Source organism: Neopsephotus bourkii, unplaced genomic scaffold, assembly GCF_033783945.1.
Source record: "Neopsephotus bourkii isolate Nb327-2 ecotype Australia unplaced genomic scaffold, CSIRO-AGI_Nbou_v1 NB_718, whole genome shotgun sequence".
Taxonomy (NCBI): Eukaryota; Metazoa; Chordata; class Aves; order Psittaciformes; family Psittacidae; genus Neopsephotus; species Neopsephotus bourkii.
This window is the reverse complement of record NW_026901217.1, coordinates 1,441,229-1,459,476: the sequence shown is the minus strand read 5'-3', so window position 1 is coordinate 1,459,476 and position 18,248 is coordinate 1,441,229. Positions and strand designations below refer to the sequence as shown.

The window sequence follows — 18,248 nt, the reverse complement described above, 5'->3', positions numbered from 1 at the left end:
GGCAACACTGAGAGTCCTTGGTTTCAGCTTTTTTTTTGTTGAATTGCTCTCTCTTTGGTTTGCAGTTTGGTTTCTAGCCCTTTTCATCTTGGTGTTTTGCAGCCAGGTGCTCCAGAGCTGTTGCAAACAGAGAGGCCTTCCTGGTGGTGTGACGTTGTGACCAAGCACCACGGACAGGGCCACTTCCTCACTGTTGGAAGAGTTTCTGCATTAGAGCAGGGAGGTATCAGACAGAGGGTTGGCCACACTATGGAGCTTTTCAAAGAGGTAGTTAAGGAATTCTGACCCTATTGTAATCTCTTTATGCCTGCAGTGTCAGTGATTGTAGTGAAGAGGCTGGACTTCTCTAGAATTTTCTGAAATTCAACAGCTAATAATCTCAACCTGTTTTCTGTATGTGCAGTAAACTTACTGATGAACTAGGAGGTGCTAACTTGTCATAGGACTATTGCAAACTAATGAATCAAGAAAATGCATTGCTTCTGAATCTCTGAACAAATATTTCTGAGGTGCATTTTAAACTGCTTTACTGTGAAGATGGAATACTGAGTTATTACTGCTTTATTTAGATTTCTGACTAGGTTTCAGGTACTTTGATTAGAAAGCAGTCCCCTGTGTTCCTTTTTCCATGTAAGAAAAGATGCATGTCTGTCCCCTAATTATTCTTTGGGTTCAGAATGTCAATTAAAAATATTCAATCTGCTTTCTGGAAACTACACTCAATGCTAAGAGAAGACTGAATATGCTTTAGTTTTGTAGAATTTCAAACTGCAGTCTTTCTTGTCTCTAGGATGCCCCATAGATGAGGTCGTCACATCAGCTTGTTCATTTCAATTGTTATCTTGCTGTTATGCCAGCTGGGTATGGATGCAGCCAGTACCTGTTCCTTACATCTAAAATTGATCATTACTGGAAATCTGCGAAGCAGGGGAGTAGAATGATCTACTGGTGTTAATTATTAAGTCTTGTGGTTGATGACAAGGGTAGGAGTCAAGTTCAGGAATCGGTGTTTTTCAGTTTGATACAGTTGGTACTCCATATTTCCACCTTCCATCAGAAGAGTATATTTGAGGGGATGTTCACATGAACCCCTTTTTACAAAAGAAAGGTTGATATGATGACATAGCATAGGTATTCACTGCTAATGTCATAATCCTTGTAGATGGTATCACCTGCTCATTGTTCCTGTGGTTATTTAAATCAACTAATGTATACTTCAAACTGGAGACTAGGAACATGATTGCATTTTTCCTGATTTTCATGCCCTGCTATGGTAATATGATGGAACAGAGCATGATGTTCCATCATACACAATCATGAGAAATGCAGTTATTGAAATAGACTTTTCTGCATATGAAGTATGTGTGTACAAATAGCAAGATCCACATTAGATTTAGAAGAATTCTGAAGAATGGAAGATTATTTTGGTCCACACACTATAAATGTTAAGTATTTTTTATCTTACCTTGCTCTGAAATGGTATTTTAAGAGAAATAACTGTCTCTTCTGTTTGATTTTAAAGAAAAAAGAAGAAAATAAAACACAGTTTTCATGCTGTGGTGCATGTGTTGCATGTGGAAAGGTATTTTTTTCTTTCTTTGTATGCCAGCATTCAAGAACAAGTCTATGAAGGAACCTTTTCTTGCCACAGAGGGACTCAATTAGGCAAGGGTACATTAAAGAGGCCCTGTATTTTTAATACTGTCAGTCTGACTTTACCTTCTGAAGCAGAGGAAAAGCCATGTGAAGGAAAGTGGTAACAGCTTCATGTAAGGCAGGAACTTGATGAAGTACAGAGCTTTTCTCAAGGGAACTCAAGTATATAGAGGCTAGGAACTGATCGAAGCAGAAAATTTTACATACATGTAAAACCTTTGCGTGGAATTACAGCCTTTTTCGTGATGATTTGATCCAAGTTCCACTACAGAAAAGAAATTAGAACATGAGTATTATTTTTCATGTAAAAGTGAAAGAGCTTCTCTCTCCATTGCCAGTGTGAAAAGGCAAGATAAATTATTGGTGTCAGTTGATGTGTAAGTTATGTTATGCTGTGTAATACCTGTTTTGTAGCAAGTTTTTGGTTGCATGGTTTCATCTCTTACATGCATGAAGCTCTAGTTGGAGAATTTGAAGAGATTGCTTGAAGCTTGTTAAGTATATATGTTACTTCTTTAAGAATCTTTTTGGCTTACAACTCAGATAATAAAAAAGTATGTTTTCAGTGCAGGGGAACTGTCCTCCTATATGATGGGGATTTTTTTGTAGGCTTTAATGAAAGCCTGCAGTAGTTTATTCTAGTTACAATACTATAAACAAATTCTAGTCCTTTCTCTGGCAGACATGAGCAGGTTGCTGCTTTGTGTGTGAGAGGGGAAAAAGACAAATGCTTGAACTTCTTGAATTAATATGGATAGAATTACAGCCTTATAGCAAGTATAGAATAGTATAGGAAATCAACTGCAAATTTAGTTGAGCATATTCTGACACTCTTTTGAAGTCTGTAGGTTGATAATACTGTTGTAGAGTGGTTATAATATTATCTTGCAAGAAGGTTAAGTGATTTGTTTGTAGTCTGTGCAGATTGCCTATGCTACTGGACAAGTGTCTGAAGTCAATGTCCCCATCAGGTTCTGTCTTGTTTATATCTGACTGAATTATGATATTCGCTGCTACTAGGTTGTGAATGCCTGATGTTTTTGTTCAAAACTAAAATTGCTTAGTTTACACTGGTATAATTTGCATCTACCTAAAATACCTCACAAAAACAAAGTAAAGTACCATATACACTTTTATAAAGTTCCTTCTTCAGTTAGACCAAAATAGAGCACTTCCCCTTTCAGTCCTTAAATCCCGTTCCCATTTGTTCATCAGTTTGTTACACTGACTCAGCTTCTTTTGGTAGTAGTTTTCAGAAAAGATGTTTGTTTTCAGTGGTACTTTAATACTGATTAAATAGCTATTTGAGATTTAATGTTGTGTGTATTCTTCTGTGGTGTTAAAATTTATTGCATAATGGAATCCATATATCCTAATTATCTCTGTGGTTTTCTCCCATACTACAAGACTTCCTAGATAATTTCAATAGGCTTTTCAGTTTCTGTAGCAGCTGTATAATACCCGAAGTGGTAGAATACAGCCATGAAAGTGTGCTGGTTTTCCATGATAGTTTATTACCTTCTTTATAACCTTGAAAGATTTCTTCAGGGAAGACTTGAATAATGATGAGCAACGTACTAACAGACTACTCATTACGCAATCTATAATTAGTAAAGATGAAGAATCTCTTCTTTGTAGGAAAATTTTGTGTGAAGGATGCAGAAAGTACATGTATGTATATAAAAGGGTCTGTGAGACTAGGGTGTGTCGTTTTTCCTGTTTGCACATTTTGTCAGTGGCATAGCAGTGCGGCTGACTTGCAAAATTTCTACCTGAAGCTGTGGAATAGTCCTCTTTAATTTTACCTCTACCAAATTTTGCAACTGATTTCCAAACCCCTCACCCCTGTGCTTCTGGCTTTTGTGAAAGCATTTTATGTAGCCTTTAACCCTTACTGCTAAGTATAGTATCTCTTTGTTTTGTTTTAAACCATGAGGCTTTTTTTTAGTGGCTGGATATAGCAGCAATGCTCATCTGTCTCTGTGTTAGCATTACCAAGTTTTTCTTGATCTACAGAGAGATCTGTCAAATTTCTGTGTTCTTTAGCTCCTAGGAATTGGTCCAAATATGTATATACTTAGGTACAAGAGATCATATATGTATTTAAAACAGTAGCCCCTCCCCACCCTTCACTCTTTGAAGTACAAGTTGTAATGAAACTTATGTGCTATCAGGCTGAAGAAAGAAAAGCATGTTTTTCTTTTACATGCCCAAAATGTAGTGAAAATCCCTGTGGACAGTTGTGTTTACAAGGGTAACTGTCTGCATTCAATTGTGGGTTATAAAAGTGCTTGCTTGAATAAATACACTGAGCTATCAGACAGAACAACCAATAGTTCGTTGGACTAATTGACCTTGTCAGTAGAATAGAAACACTTGCGAATAAAATTCCCATTGCCAGCACAGTTGCAACTGAAAACCCCTGAAGAAACTGTGTATATCCTTTAACTATCTTGGAATGCAATGATTCAGTCACCAGACATGTGCAGTGGTGGGGTAGGAGGGAGGACTCATTAACTAAGAAAGTTTTGTATACTGGCATTTTTCAGTGATCTTTTTGTAGCATGAGGTTATGAGTTCCTAAAAAATCTTCAAGTAGTTAACTTCTCATATTCAGAGTTATATTTTCTAACAGTTATTACTACTTTTCCATATCGCAAGTCCCTTTGTATTACTTGTTTTGCTGGTGTGCTTTTATTATTAGGTACCTTTTTCAGCAAAGGCAAAGATGTTTGGCTGGTAACTACAGCATGTTGTCATGAGGGTGGGGTATGTTTGCCATTCTGCAGCAATGCTTGACTTACGTGAATGCCAGTGTCTATAACTACACGTACTGTGGCAGTGTATCTTTTTGAATATATTCAGATTACATAACAATGGGAAAGAATCACAGTAGATAACAGAATATCTGCTCTTCCAATCAAAAGCATGATGGAACCATTTTTTACTTTACCAGTGATGAGTCATGTATCTTATTAAAAAAAGGAAAATATTTCACTCCAGAAATAAGTCTTCATAGATGAATTAGTCATGTATCAGGCATTTTCTTTAAAAAAGTTGGATAATGTCACACAGGTGGAAGTAATATTAAAGAAAAAAAAGCAACAGTGAAAGACATAACAGGCTTCACTGTGTACTGTAAAAACATGAGTTTACTTTGGTTAGAAAACAAAACAGGAAAAATGACATTTGGGAAAAAAGTCTGAAAAACAGTCTAGTTAGCTGCTAAATAAACTTCAGAGATGAAGGTTTAAAAAAGCACCAAAGTTTTTAAAAGGGGGGGAAATAGTGTGTTTCACCTTAAGTAAGGGACAATGTGTAATAAGGGATTTTGTGGTTTTACAGCTTGGTGCATGTGTTTGAAAGCTGTTCTCTCAGCAACGTGGGTGGCAGGTTATGCTACCATATAATGTATTGTAGTTGGCTCTCCACACTTGTCAGGGTTAGTGTTCAACCATTCAGAAAATTTTCCCATTGTTCTATCATGTGAACCAAGGCTAGTGTTGAATTCCCAATAACCTTCTGCAGGAAAAAGAGGCTTAATTAGAAAGTTTGAGATTTGATTACTTCTCTTATTGTCTTAATGCACTTCTCTCTAATTTAGGTGCTTATCTGTAAATGTAATCAAATTTTGCTCAGAAAGATGAAAAACAAACTTAAATACTGTACTGCAGTTGCTTCAACACTTTTGAAAGAAAGCTTGTATACTCAATTCTGTCTTTCTTCAGCATTAACACTCTATTTCCATCTTAAACATGTTTGCTTTAGATGGATCATAGCTTTTGGCAGCTACTGCATTTTTAGCAAATAATACTGTTTCTAGTAAGAGTTGCAAAAAAAAAAAAAAAAAAACCAAAAAACCAAAACTGTGTGTGAGGTCCTTGTAAACTGAACCTTGGGAACGTTATGTTATTTCTGTATTTTCCCTTCTTTTGTGCTTCTTCTCTATTTGTGTCATGATTATAAATTACATCGTTTGAACTGGAGAATTAAAACCATTTTATTTTGTGATTCCTGTAATTTAAAAAAGAGAATGCTTAGTTTATGTGTATTTATTTCTTTCTACCTGTTATTTCAGAGGCTGGCACACAGAGAAATAAGCAATTATGGTATTGAAATTCCATTGTGCCAGCACCTCCAGGGCATAATCCAAAAAAAACAGAAAAATCGCCTGCTGGGTTGTATGCAGTATGCTTGTGTGAACATCAGTGTCTGCTGTTCACACATCATTTTTTACTGAAAGTTCCTGTTGGAATAAAGGTTCTGTGTTTGGAGAGTGCACGGAGATATTTGTTGGTCATTGGTTTTTAAAGTTTGCAGGGATTTCTAATTACAGTTTACCGATGTAGGCGCACTAGATAATTCTTGCAGATAATCATTAATGCTTCAGAAGTAAGAGAAGCAAGCATATATTTGGTTCTGGCAACATAAAAAGCATATCAGGAAAGACCTCGATGCTGTTCCCCTTGTTTAAGCATTCTGCTTGAAGACTAAACATGGGAGTGAGGAATAAGATGGGTGGGTAGAGGGGAAGATGATAGCACAGTAGAAGAGACTCATACTTAGTTTCTCTACTTCAGTATTTTAGCCCCATCTCTTTCTTCCCCTTCCTGTGTTTTCTAGTTGACATTTTAAAGCAGTATGAGTACATTCAGCATTACACAGCTTGTACTGGGTTTCAGTGTGCAGGCGTACCTAGAGTGTTGTGGTGCTCAGATTATTTCCGTTGATCAGAATTAATTTTAACTGTAGTTTACAAAAAGTGTAACACTATTCACTTGCAAACTGTAGCATGTAGCAACATCTTATTTCTCATTTGTTTTTAATCTCTCTGTGCTTGGGCAGACTTTTGGAGACCCTGGTAGGTAAAGTGTTAATGCAAGGACAAATGAGTAAGAGTTCCTAGTCTTGTTCTAAATTAGTAAAGGTGAAGAGAAAAGGAAAAGATTTTAAACCAGATTATAAGGTTCAAACTAGGTAAAGTGTGATAGTTTACCTTGATAGTTACTCAAGATAATTATCTATTTGTCTGATGAATAAACACTGCTGAAGTCCTTCTACTAGTCTAACTGCCAGTGGCAAATGATGTCAGTGTGTGCTTGCCAGTATAAAAATTACACTTTTGGTTAGCTATCAAAAAAATATTAGGTTGAATTCACTTGTGGGTATTTTGGTTTTGCTTATACATGTGTCTTTTTCCTTCAGTGAAGTAATTGCAAAAAGTATATGTCTTTTTACTGTTATCAATATGGTAACAGGCTAGGTCTTAAGTATAGATTATCTTAATTTCTTTTTCAGGATAAAACTTTATGCTTCTATACCCAGGAGTGGTCTTCCATGTTAAACAGCAAATTACTTATGAGTATATATTATTGTTTTTATTACTTCTTGTGAAAATCTTTGGCAATCCATTGCAGAAATAAAGTCAACAGGTGGTTGAGGCACAATGTTAGATTTTTTGTAATTATTGAAAGAGGAATGCCTGCACTTTGGATTTCCATACAATGTTAATTGCTGTAATAACATCATGCATACCTTTTAGTTTTGCTTGCTTGTAAAGATTGAAGGAAAGCTTCTGGTAATCATTTTAATTGTGTGTGTCCCCAAGAAGAAATTGGTGTGTGGATTGTCTGTTAGGGTTTTCTCATGGATGTTTGAAGAGGCTTCTGGTCACATAACTACGATTCTATAAGGCCAGGCTAAGGAAAGCTGAGAAGGCTTGAGCTAAAGGAAAGCTGAAAATCTTTGCTTTTTTTGTTTGCTGTATCATTATTGGTTTTGGGGGAGGAAGGGTGATGGCAGGAATCCAGACACCTGATTCTACTAGTTAGTTATAAGGGCAAGAAGGTAGGTACCATTGAAGAAACTGTCTGGAGCAAGTGTCTTTAATCTTCAGAGAAGAGGTCTTGGAGAAGTGCTTTCTGCTACCAGCAGACCTGTATTTGAAAGGGAAATGTTTTCCTGAAGTAAAGGACCCTGCATTGTTAAATAGAGGGCTGTTGACCTACCTCCTTTTTTTCCCTTATTCCATAACCATATGCTTTCCCATCCTTGAAGTTCTCCAGACCTGAGAAATCTGAAGTTAGCTGTCTGGTTTTGGATCCCATATGTAAAAACATCGTGGGAGTCCAGTACTGAATGCCAGCATCTTTCTTGAAAGATTTAAAACTGAGTTCCTTTGTGTCAAAGATGATAGTAAGACTTTGCTCACTTATTCCTGCTTTTTTCTTTCTGGAGAGGTTGCTAACCAGTTGAAAATACCCTGCAGTGACATTTGAGCTATTTTTTTCCACAAACTGTGGATCAGGATTGGGAGGATAAAGTCAGTGAATTAGAAATACTCAGCTTTGATTTACCTGATTGTCTTCACAGATTTAATTGCGAAAAATAGTCCTTAGAAGGAGTACTAGATGATCTCAAACAGTGAGAAGTGCTAAATATGTGCAGGAAGGTCAAAGCAAAGATTGATTTTGATCCCTCTGGGTCCTACTACTAACACAGTATTAAAATCCTTCAAAGAGGAAATCCAGTAGTTGATGTGTAATTTGGGTTAAGCATAAAAAACAAAGGTATAAAACAAATAGGGACTTCCTAGGATATCTAAGAACTAAGAATCTCTTGTGCTGTCATCTCAACTGGTGCTGGTATCTCAACTGGTGCTGGTCAAACTGGCACACCGCACCTTATTTTTTTTGTTCCGCTTAACTTGTAGGTGACAGCAGCTGGAAACATGATGTGACTATCTTAACCACTCTTCTTCAGCAGTTAGCAGTGGGGTTTAGGGAGGAAGTGGCTTCAATGTAGTAGAAATTAGGAGCCAATTGGTTCACCACTTGTTACTTTCTGGCCGATGTGTGCGTCCATACCATGTTGTAAGTATTGTTATTTTCATCAGTACAGATTCAATCAGATTTAACTCTTTGTAGTAAGTATGCCTTGTGACAAAGTTATCCAGTGCTGCTACGCTACTGAATAAGATTAAAAAAAAAAAAAACACAAAAAACAACACCCCCAAATAAATGCATCAGATGGACTGGATATGCCATGCTTTATGTCAGGCCAGCACAAAAGCAACGAAAAATTTCCTAAACTCACAAGTAGTGTTAGCATGCATAGCCAGTAATAAGAATATATTGTTCTGTATCTCCAAAGTTGTACAGGCTTTTTCTTCAGGTACAAGTAGATGACCAGATGTATTTCATGTAGGTATATGAGGGGGTATGTCATTCAATCATCCTTTTAAAAAAAATAAATAAAAATTTATTCTTTTATTCCTGAAGCTTTAAATTGTAGTGCAAAAATTGAGATTATTCACAATGTCATTAAGAAAGTAGTTATGGGAAGGAATGGTATTCACATGACAAGTTAAAGCAATTGACATTCAGATGAAAATGCTACCTGGCAAATGGTAAATACCTAGAACAAATACAGACTTGAGCAAGAGATTCAGTAAACTCAGAGCTATCATCATGAGAGTCCTTTCTAGAATTAGGTCTTGGCTCCCTTGAAATGTTGTTTTGTTTGGGGATCAGGTGTCTGCTAGGAGCTTTGGGAATGCTGCTAGACAGTGTGTACATTATATTCTTTCTTAAGTTAGCATTTTTGGTTGGGGGGGTAGGAATCAAATGTGGTTTTATCCTGTTCCTTATCTCAAGTAGAGCATGGAAATGTGTCTGTAGATCTGACATATAATTTTTTTCTGAGGTCTGTTCTTTCTTTTTCTGTCATAAGATAAGCAAGATTATGCATTTGAATAGGAAATAACTTTCCCAGGATTTTCCCATTTTGTGCAGAAACACACATGAGAGTGGAATGAGAGTAATGTAACATGTATTTGGCTTGACAGCCTGTGCTTTCTAGCCATCTTCATCCAATTTCTAAACTAGGTTTATCTCGTAGTCCTATTTTGTTTCAGAATGAATTCTGGAGTGTTTTGGCTCAAGTTAAAGGAATGTTAACAAATATATGTTTTTATTGAGATGTTTCTCATGAATGTTCTTCTCAGTCTTTGAGTGATTCATGAGAGTCTAGCCCCTAGTACTTATTCTCCTTTTATTTTTTTATCTTTCCTTCTGTATCTTTCAAGTCAAATTCAACTCTGTATATGAAGAAATTAATTTTTTGGGGGGTAATTGGGATAATTTCTCCTAGGAAATGCAGAAAATCCTTATCTATTACTTCTTTGCAAGATGATGTTACTGAGGATATTTGAAAGGCTAAATGAAATCATATTTTGGTTTTTCATTGTTGCGTAGAGTTGCAGTTCCACATCAGGAGAGACAGTTCAATAAACTTTTCAAGTAGGCTTCCCTCTGGTTGAACAGGTCTCTGTGGTGATTATGACAGTCACCATGTGTAATGGAGAGGTTTTCATTAATCATCTTTGGGTAAATCCAGCACTGCTGGGGTAAGAACTTCTGGAATTATTAGGCTTTCTTATTGTTTATACTGTCTGTCATGAGAAGTAAAGATTTACTGGCATAGAAGAAATAAATTAAGCAGAGGAGCATAGGTACCTACAGGACTTTAAGATATACAGTAAGTCACGTATGTGTGTAATCCAATTCCATCAGGTTGTTACTGACTTCACGTCTCTAAGCAGTAAGATGATATCCAACAGTAGCTCTAGTTTTAAGACTTAGCCGTTGTGCTTGGTTAGCAAGTTTTCAGTTTTGGCATTTTTCCCCTCCCTACTGCCCCCTCATTCTTCAGGAGCGTACATGATGTAGTTATTTTTGTTCCCATACAGTTTATGCTGAAGAGCTGATATTCTTACATCTGTCAAATGCGCAGTTAAGACTATTCCAGACTGCTATTTACAGTAGATGTACTGTTGCAGTAAGCCCAGCAACGTATGGCTCCATTTGAGTACCTTTTTTTGCACTGTACCTTCCTTGAGTGAATGGTAACTCCTAGAAGGAAGTAAAAATATAGAATTCATCAACATTGAGAGAAGCAGATTCCAGGGTTTGACCTCCACATGAAACAGTATAAATGGACTGTATGGATGCACTGCACAAATTTGTTGTAAGTGGAAGTTCAATGACTGAAAACACTACTGGGAAATATCTGATTTTACAAAGGTGCAGAAGTTTGCAAAATGGACGAAAACTGCACTTGCATTTTTCTGGACATGATTGCGTATGGATTTTTGAGAAAGCACAAGTAAAAGGTAAAACTTCTCTGCACTTCTTCCAGCATGTTAAAGAAAAAGAAATTGTGTGTAGACGTAAAATTAAATGCTTCCATTGGGCAACAGTCCTAATTTCCAGCTTTGCAAATTTATGAAAGTGTATTCTGGCTCGTATAAAACTACCCAGCTGAACCTCTGACAGATATATTTCTTCTTTTTTAGAGTTCATTTGTATGAAAATATATCTCCAGTGAGACATGTTTATGAATTTGAGATCTTTCTAAGATGAGACATTGCATTGCATTTTAAGTTTACACAAATAGTTTTCACAACAGTCTCTTGCATTTGTTTCCAATGAGTAAATATTCCTTGAGTTGAGCATTATGTCTGCTCTGGATCCTGTGAAATGTTACTCTGCATTTGCTTATTGAAATCTGGCATGCTATAATGAACTTGAGTAATGTTACAGTTTATCAGGTTTTGTTCCACTTTACTAAGTATCTGTGTCTACAGAGTCCTTATCCAGATGCAAAAATGTTTCTTTTTGTTTGTATACTATGCTTCTGCAGGGTTTGGGGATTATTTACATAGGTTTAGGGTCTTTAAATTCCTTGGTTTTTGGGAGGGGCAACCGTCTTTCATTCTCTGCTTCCTCAGATGTCATTCCTGTGGCACCAAGAGCAAAATTTTCACTTAACCCCAGTATTTTTCTTACAAAGCAACAATTTATCCTCTTTCTGGTAAAGAATAAGTAGGATTTTTTTTTAATTTTGTAGCATTCAGGTATAATTTATGGCAATATTTTTCTAACAATTCAAGTCACTCAGGAGCTACTTTTTTGGTAACAGATAAAATGTTAGTCATGCAGTTTTGTGTGTCCAACTTCTGATAGAACACCAGAAATCTGGTTCTCTTCAGTGTGTAGGAAGAGCCATTTTCTGCAAGGGGAATGTTTTTCTATTGGTTTAGATGTGCTTATTTCCACCTATAAAGCGTGGTTGAGAGTTAACAGCTGGCTGAAAATACTGCTCCTGACTTTTTTAAAAGTCTTATTGTATTCCCTTTATAATGTATTTATTAAGTTCCCATATTGATTTTCTGAAGCATTCTCTAGGATGCAAAGTATGAAGTGTGATCTCTAGGTTATTGCTCCAAGTTTATCAAGAAGATTTGATATAGGATTGGCTGTGTATGGCTAATTTTCAGACACGTAAATCTTTAATATTCATTTCATAATCTGTTTTTTTTTCCAAATACTTTATTTTGGGTATAATTTAACTGTAGCTATGTCTAGACATATTTCCTGGATATGGCTAAACAATTTTGAAGGTAAATTATGAGCTGATTTTTTTTTTTTTGTGCTTTCACAAAAACATAGTATTTTTCCATTATATATGTTAGAACAAATGGGAACTGCAGACACTGGAAGTAGAGTGTTCATCCGTTTTGCAAACTTCTGCGCCTTTGTAAAATTAGTTATTTCTCAGTAGTGTTTCAGTCATTGAACTTCCACTTACAATAAATTTGTGCAGTGCATCCATAGAGTCCATTTATATTCTTTCTGCTTGTGCCCAGCAATTCTGGCTTGGAAAAAAGTGATAGGACCTCTTCCTGTATGCTCTTCTGTCTCCTGGTTTCTGGTGTCTTAATTCTATTTGCCTTAAGGTCATCTTGTATAAGGGCATCACGTAACAAGTAGCCGTTGTAGGTTTTTCTTTGTAAGCACTTGTTTCTTTGCTTAGAGGAAATTCTTCTTACTCTCTCCTTTCTTGGTGGATTCTGTTGTGTTCTGTTACCTTTCATAGAAGGCAGCTGCCAGTATTAACACCTTGTCATGTTCTTTGGTCAACAGTCCCATTTGTCATGTAAATTCTTCTGAACTATGGAAGTTTTTTTTAATATATTTTCAGACTTCATTGCTGTAGCATGTTCCAGAGCTCTTGTTTAATCGATTTTCTGTTCTGTCTGTACAGCTGTTTAGTCTTCTGCTTTCTGGTTTCCCTTGCCTCTCTGCAATACATGGTTGAAGTGTTCTTGTCTTCCCTGAGAGCAGCCTGACTCACCTGGAAATCGTAGGAGGTGATGTCTTCATTTTGGATGAATGAAACTTTGAAGAGCGACTAAGTTTTTTAGACCTTAGTACAGGAATTGGAAAGTCTTAGAGCTTTTCAGCAGTTTTGGGGGGCGGGGAAGGGGGAAGGAGCTCAAATTCATGACTAAGAGAAGGTTTTAAATAATAGGGCTTGTAATGTATGTTGTCTTATGTAATTTTTAAGAACTTTGTGCCCAGTTTCCTTTGTTATGAAACCCCCAGTTTGCATACTTAACCAGCTGGGGTTTTGATAGCTCTGTTGCTGTTTCATATTCAGTTATGACTAGAAAGTTTGAATGCAGGTAGTGCCATTTGTTGGAATGAACTCAGGAAATTATAGGGGCTTTTGTTGTGCCTACCACTTTTTTTTGTAAAGCAGGTTCTCTGGTTTGTTGGTTTTTTGTTTGTTTTGTTGGGGGTTTTGTTGTTTGTTGGGGTTTTTTTGTGTGTGGGGTTTTTTTTTTTTTTTTTTTTTTTTCCCTCTGTCTTCTGATCAAGTAAAATTTACTGGAAAGGTTTTCAAAGAGCCAGTTCTATGAATCATATTTGCCATGTTTATGCTCCATCATTTGCTCCAGTTTTACAGCTGTTGATCCTGTAAACCTATAATTGCTAAAGAATACTGTGGTTCTATTCTGTATCATCACACAGCTTATAAAAATTGACTTATATCAGTTGGTTATCATCTGCCAGACTCCTACTTAACAGGATACTTACCTTGTGTATATGGGGCTTCCTCCTTAATTACTTGTCTTTGTGAAAAACATTGCAGTGAGGTAAGCTTTTATGATTTGAATGTTTCCCAAAAGGTACAAAATGTTTGATTTCCCTACCTGAAATTTGCACTTGTTTCTAAATGTGCAGTGTTTGTCATATATTTTCTAGTAATTTCTTTTTAATGTACTGCTTCCCTTCTCCCATCTGTATCTATCATCTTTGCAGCTACTAATAATTTTAGTTGGATAGTACCCTAGTTTTTAAAAAAATAATAAAAAATCAATAAATAAAACCCCCTTTCATCCGTCTTCCAGAATGCTGAAATTTTGGAAAGTTTAAAGACTTGCAGCAAACCATAGCCTTTCTACCATTCATTTTTAGGGTCAGACTGTCCAGATGCAGTCTGTTCCCGTATGCCTACAACTTAGACTTTAAACAACTTAGGTACCAGAAGTAGGCAAACTGAAGCAGAAAGTTTGTTTTGGGCTGCATTACCTATTTTTGACACTGTCGGCCAGGCCACCACTCTAGAGCATGAGCACAAGAAATTTTTTTCATTGCTTTTTCAGCTTCAGCATATACTATCTGCCAAGCTCAAGGGAAGTAACTGAGGTTCACATTGGAGCCAAGTCCCTGTAGGTCTGAAGGATTTCCCCCGATACTGGGAGACTTCTGAAAGTTTAATAGCAGTGCACCTGCAAAGGTATGGCATTACTGTCTATTGTGACAGCTGGTTAATGAGGCATAGGTCCCAGCAGGAGAATGTTAATAAGCTTAGGAAATGTTTGCCTTCCCTTCCTCCACTCTTGACTGATCCTTAAATGAATTATAAAAATCATTTTTCATTAAATCAGAGATACAGAATTTCAAAGCTGTTGTGACTTATTGCAGGTGGAGACAGTATATCTTCTGGAGTGACTGGTTCCTATTAAAATGGAATCTGTTTTAGCTGAGACCAAACTAAACTTAGATGACTTCCTGCTGTGGATTGAAGGCTTGCTTTGGAGTTTTAGGCCTTATTTTCATATGTGCACACGTGAAGCTCTATGCTGGACTATGTTGTCACTCTGTATTTGTTGATTTCATAAATCAACAAATTTGTTGATTTTGATAGATCTGTTTTTTCAAAGAGACAGAGAGAAGGCTTTTGTATTTTTCTTAAGTTCCAGTAGATAGGGTGCCTGCCACTCAAAACCTTCACAGATGTAATATAATGAGATTTAATTTATGGATATTTCAAGAGTAAACTCTTGTGAGAAAGTTCAAGTGACCTCACTCAAAAAAAGAATAGGATTTTAAAGATGTGGGACTCAGAACAAACTGTCCAAGATTACTTAACATTTCTGGCCTTTTCTGAATGCTATATACATCATGAGAGTTTTTTTGGTTTGTTTTTTTTTTTTTTGTTTTTAATTAATGTTTTGCTGCCTGAGCATTGTCCCTCACAGAATGTCTTAAAATGTTGACAGCATAACAATGTAAAAAGTGTTCCTTTTTTTTGAGAGAGACATACCTAGCAAGTTTCTGCAGATACATTTCCTAGAATGAAGAGTTGTTTTCAGTCAAATTTTAAGGGTGAAGTATTCAAAGATTGTCGTCTCCCTTTCCTTTTGCTTGCTCTTTGGCCACCTATAGTTAAGCAGACAATATTTTTCTGAAATTACAATTGAGTCAGTTTTGGCTGACAAATCCACAGTAGCTGACCATTTGGTAGGCTGTTTATTTGTGTCTCAAGCCGCATGTACTTGACTGTACAAGTGTTACTGGTAAAGCCCTGTGAGCATGAAGTGTGATGGGCAGGGTGCTGTGTTTTTAAGTACCACGGACAGAGGTCCCTCCATCTGCATCCAGACCATCTGTGTCTTAACCTGTGGGCATTCCACTGAAGTGACTTAATCTGTAAGGGATTTTGTATATGGGCAGTTCAGCAGAGCCTTGGCACTTTTGTGGGCATCGTACTTATGCTTCTTTGACTTGATACTTTTTAAACAACATTTTTTCCTTTGAGACTCCTGGTGTTTCGTAGCATGTGCAATTGTACCCCATTTTTTTGACAGTAGTCTTATGTGCATATTTATCAGAGACTCCCCTCATGTCTAGACTTTCTTATTGCCCTCTTATGTTTTCCTCATCTGATTTCAGAAGATTTCAATGAGGGCAATAAAAATGCAAAATATGACTTTCCCTGTTTAATGTTTCATGGATTAAATTTCAATGCTGTATTCTTAAGTTTATTCCTGTAGTTGTATTAAAATCCTGTCTGAATCAATGAAGTACATCTGGGAAGAGATGGCATTGTTTTATCAGCAGAATCAAATCAAATGGTTCCTTTTTTACATATGGGGAAATTCTAATCAGGACACCTCACTCTAAAGAATATGAAGGCACACCAGTCAATTGAAACAGTTTCATGAGATGGTTGGTGAATCACTTCTGCTAAATGAAATTTAGCAATTATGATTGCTGAGGTGAGTAGCTGGAGAGAGGACGCCTTCAACACCTGAGCTGGGAGAAGCTCAGCATCCAGGGGCCTCAATTCAGAGCAGCAACACCCACCAAGGGAGCCCCAAGTCCTCGACAGGACTTGCCCAGAGGCCGGCAGCTCAGTTGACGAGAGCAGGGACTCACAGGGGGTGGTACCAGGAGGAGCAGCACCAGCCCTGAGTGGGGAAAAGCCTGCGCCAGGGAGCGCGAGTGATCAGGGTGGGTCGAGGCAGTCAGCGGGGGCAGGCGAGGGGGATCCTGAGCGATTGCCTCAATGACCAGGGCCCGGTCTGGGAGCTCTGCTCTGACTGCCCCGGCGGTGGCCAGCGTTGGCACCCAGGCAGAGCCGGTGAGAGGGGAGGCTGCAGTGCAGAGCTCGGAGTGCAGAGAGTGCCTGCACTGGTCTCGTGAGGGGAGGGTATACAATGGCAGGGCTGCACCCAGTGCTCCCTGGTGGAGGTCCTCCCGCAGCAGGGGCTGAGCTGCGGGACGCTGTCAATAGACTAAAAGATGTCAGGGAAGCTGAGAGGAAGCAGGACTACTTGCTCCTGGCCCAAACTGTGCAGGGGCCTCAAGCATCCCCTGTAGTTCATGGAGGAAAGAAGGAGGCCATTAACCCAGGAAGCTGGGGAACAGCAAGAAAAGAAACAACAAAAAAAGGAGGAAGAAGACCTTTAAAAGCAAGGGGCTTTCTCCTGAATCTGTTGTCCCCACAGAGGGCTGATGAGGAAACACACTCACAACAGAAACAAATTGGCTGTGGGCACTGCTAAAGAAGATCATTACTGGTGCTGCCAGGAAAAAGCGGTGGGTCATAGTAGTAGTAGGGGGCTCTACTTTGAAAAGAAGAATTCATGTGTCGGCCTCACCCAGTCTCAAGAGAGGTGTGTTGCCTACCAGGGGCACGGATCAGGGATGTTGCAGAGAGGCTGCCTGCTCTAGTAAGTCCCACTCACTATTACCCACTTCTGGTGATCCATGTGAGTGCTAGTGATACAGATAGCAGTAGCCTGGGGAACATAAAGAAGGACTGCAGAGCCCTAGGAGAGGTGGTTAGGGGCTCTGGAGCTCAGACAGTATTCTCATCAATTCTCCAGGATACAGGGGAGGACTCCAAAAAGGCTAGGAGGATTGGCCAGGCTAATAAATGGTTAGAAGGGTGGTGCCATAATCAGGGGCTTGGATATCTTGGACACGGGACCCAAGTTAGTAGGCCAGGTCTAGTGGGGTCTGGTTGGAGCTGGTCTGACAAAGGGGAAAAGCTGTTTTTGTAGGAGGCTTGCCAGACTGGTCAAGGATGCTTTAAACTAGATGTGCTGGGGGGGGGGGGCATCATTCCATCCCAACCCACCCAGTCAGTTGCCAGCACCTATAATAAATGCTTGGAGCAATGTAAAGATATTTCAGCCACACCAGCCAGTGAGCCGGCTTCATTTGGAGATCGGCTCAGATGCCTCTATACAAACACCTGTAGCATGGGGAACAAATGAGGATTTAGAGATGTGTGCATGTCTATGGGGGTATGATATAGTAGTCATCACAGAAGCATGGTGGGATGGCTCCTATGACTGGAGTGTTGGAATGGAAGGTTACAGCCTTTTTAGAAAAGACAGGCTCAGCAGGCAGGGAGGTGGAGTTGCCCTTTATGTTAGGGATAGGCTGGAGAGTACGGACCTCTGTCTGGGGACAGGTGAGCAGTCAACAGAGAGTTTGTGGGTCAGGGTTAAAGGGAGAGCAGCTATGGAGGACATTATTGTGGGGATCTGTTACAGACCACCTGATCAAGAGGAATCCATGGATGAAGCACTATACAGACAGATAGGAACAGCCTCATGCTCGCAGGCCCTTGTTCCCATGGGGGACTTCAACCACCCTGGTATCTGTTGGAGGGATGGTACCGCCTGGCACAAGCAGTCCAGGAGGTCCCTCGATTATGTAGAAGAGAACTTCCTCTTGCAAGTAATAGAGGAGCCAACCTGGAGAGGTGCCATGCTTGACCTCATGCTCACCAACAGGGAAGGGCTCGTTGGAAATGTGATGCTCCAGGGCAGCCTTGGTTCCAGTGATCATGAGATGGTCGAATTCGAGGTCCTCAGGACAGTGAGAAGTGTGCAGCAAGCTCACTGCCCTGGACTTCAGGAGAGCAGACTTTGGCCTCTTCAGGAG

The 18,248-nt window shown here is 38.6% G+C and overlaps 1 protein-coding gene across 6 annotated transcripts in view; it reads left to right on the top strand.

Annotated features, from left to right (window-relative positions):
• ANAPC10 (anaphase promoting complex subunit 10) overlaps positions 1–18,248 on the top strand; it is a 108,271-nt gene that overhangs the window by 11,700 nt on the left and 78,323 nt on the right. The window contains exon 4 of one of the 6 annotated variants that reach the window (XR_009725525.1): positions 14,168–14,301. The exons of the other annotated variants lie outside the window; for them this stretch is intronic. The gene's annotated coding sequence lies outside the window, so the exon portion shown is untranslated. The remainder of the gene's footprint in view (positions 1–14,167; positions 14,302–18,248) is intronic. 6 annotated transcript variants of the gene reach the window in all.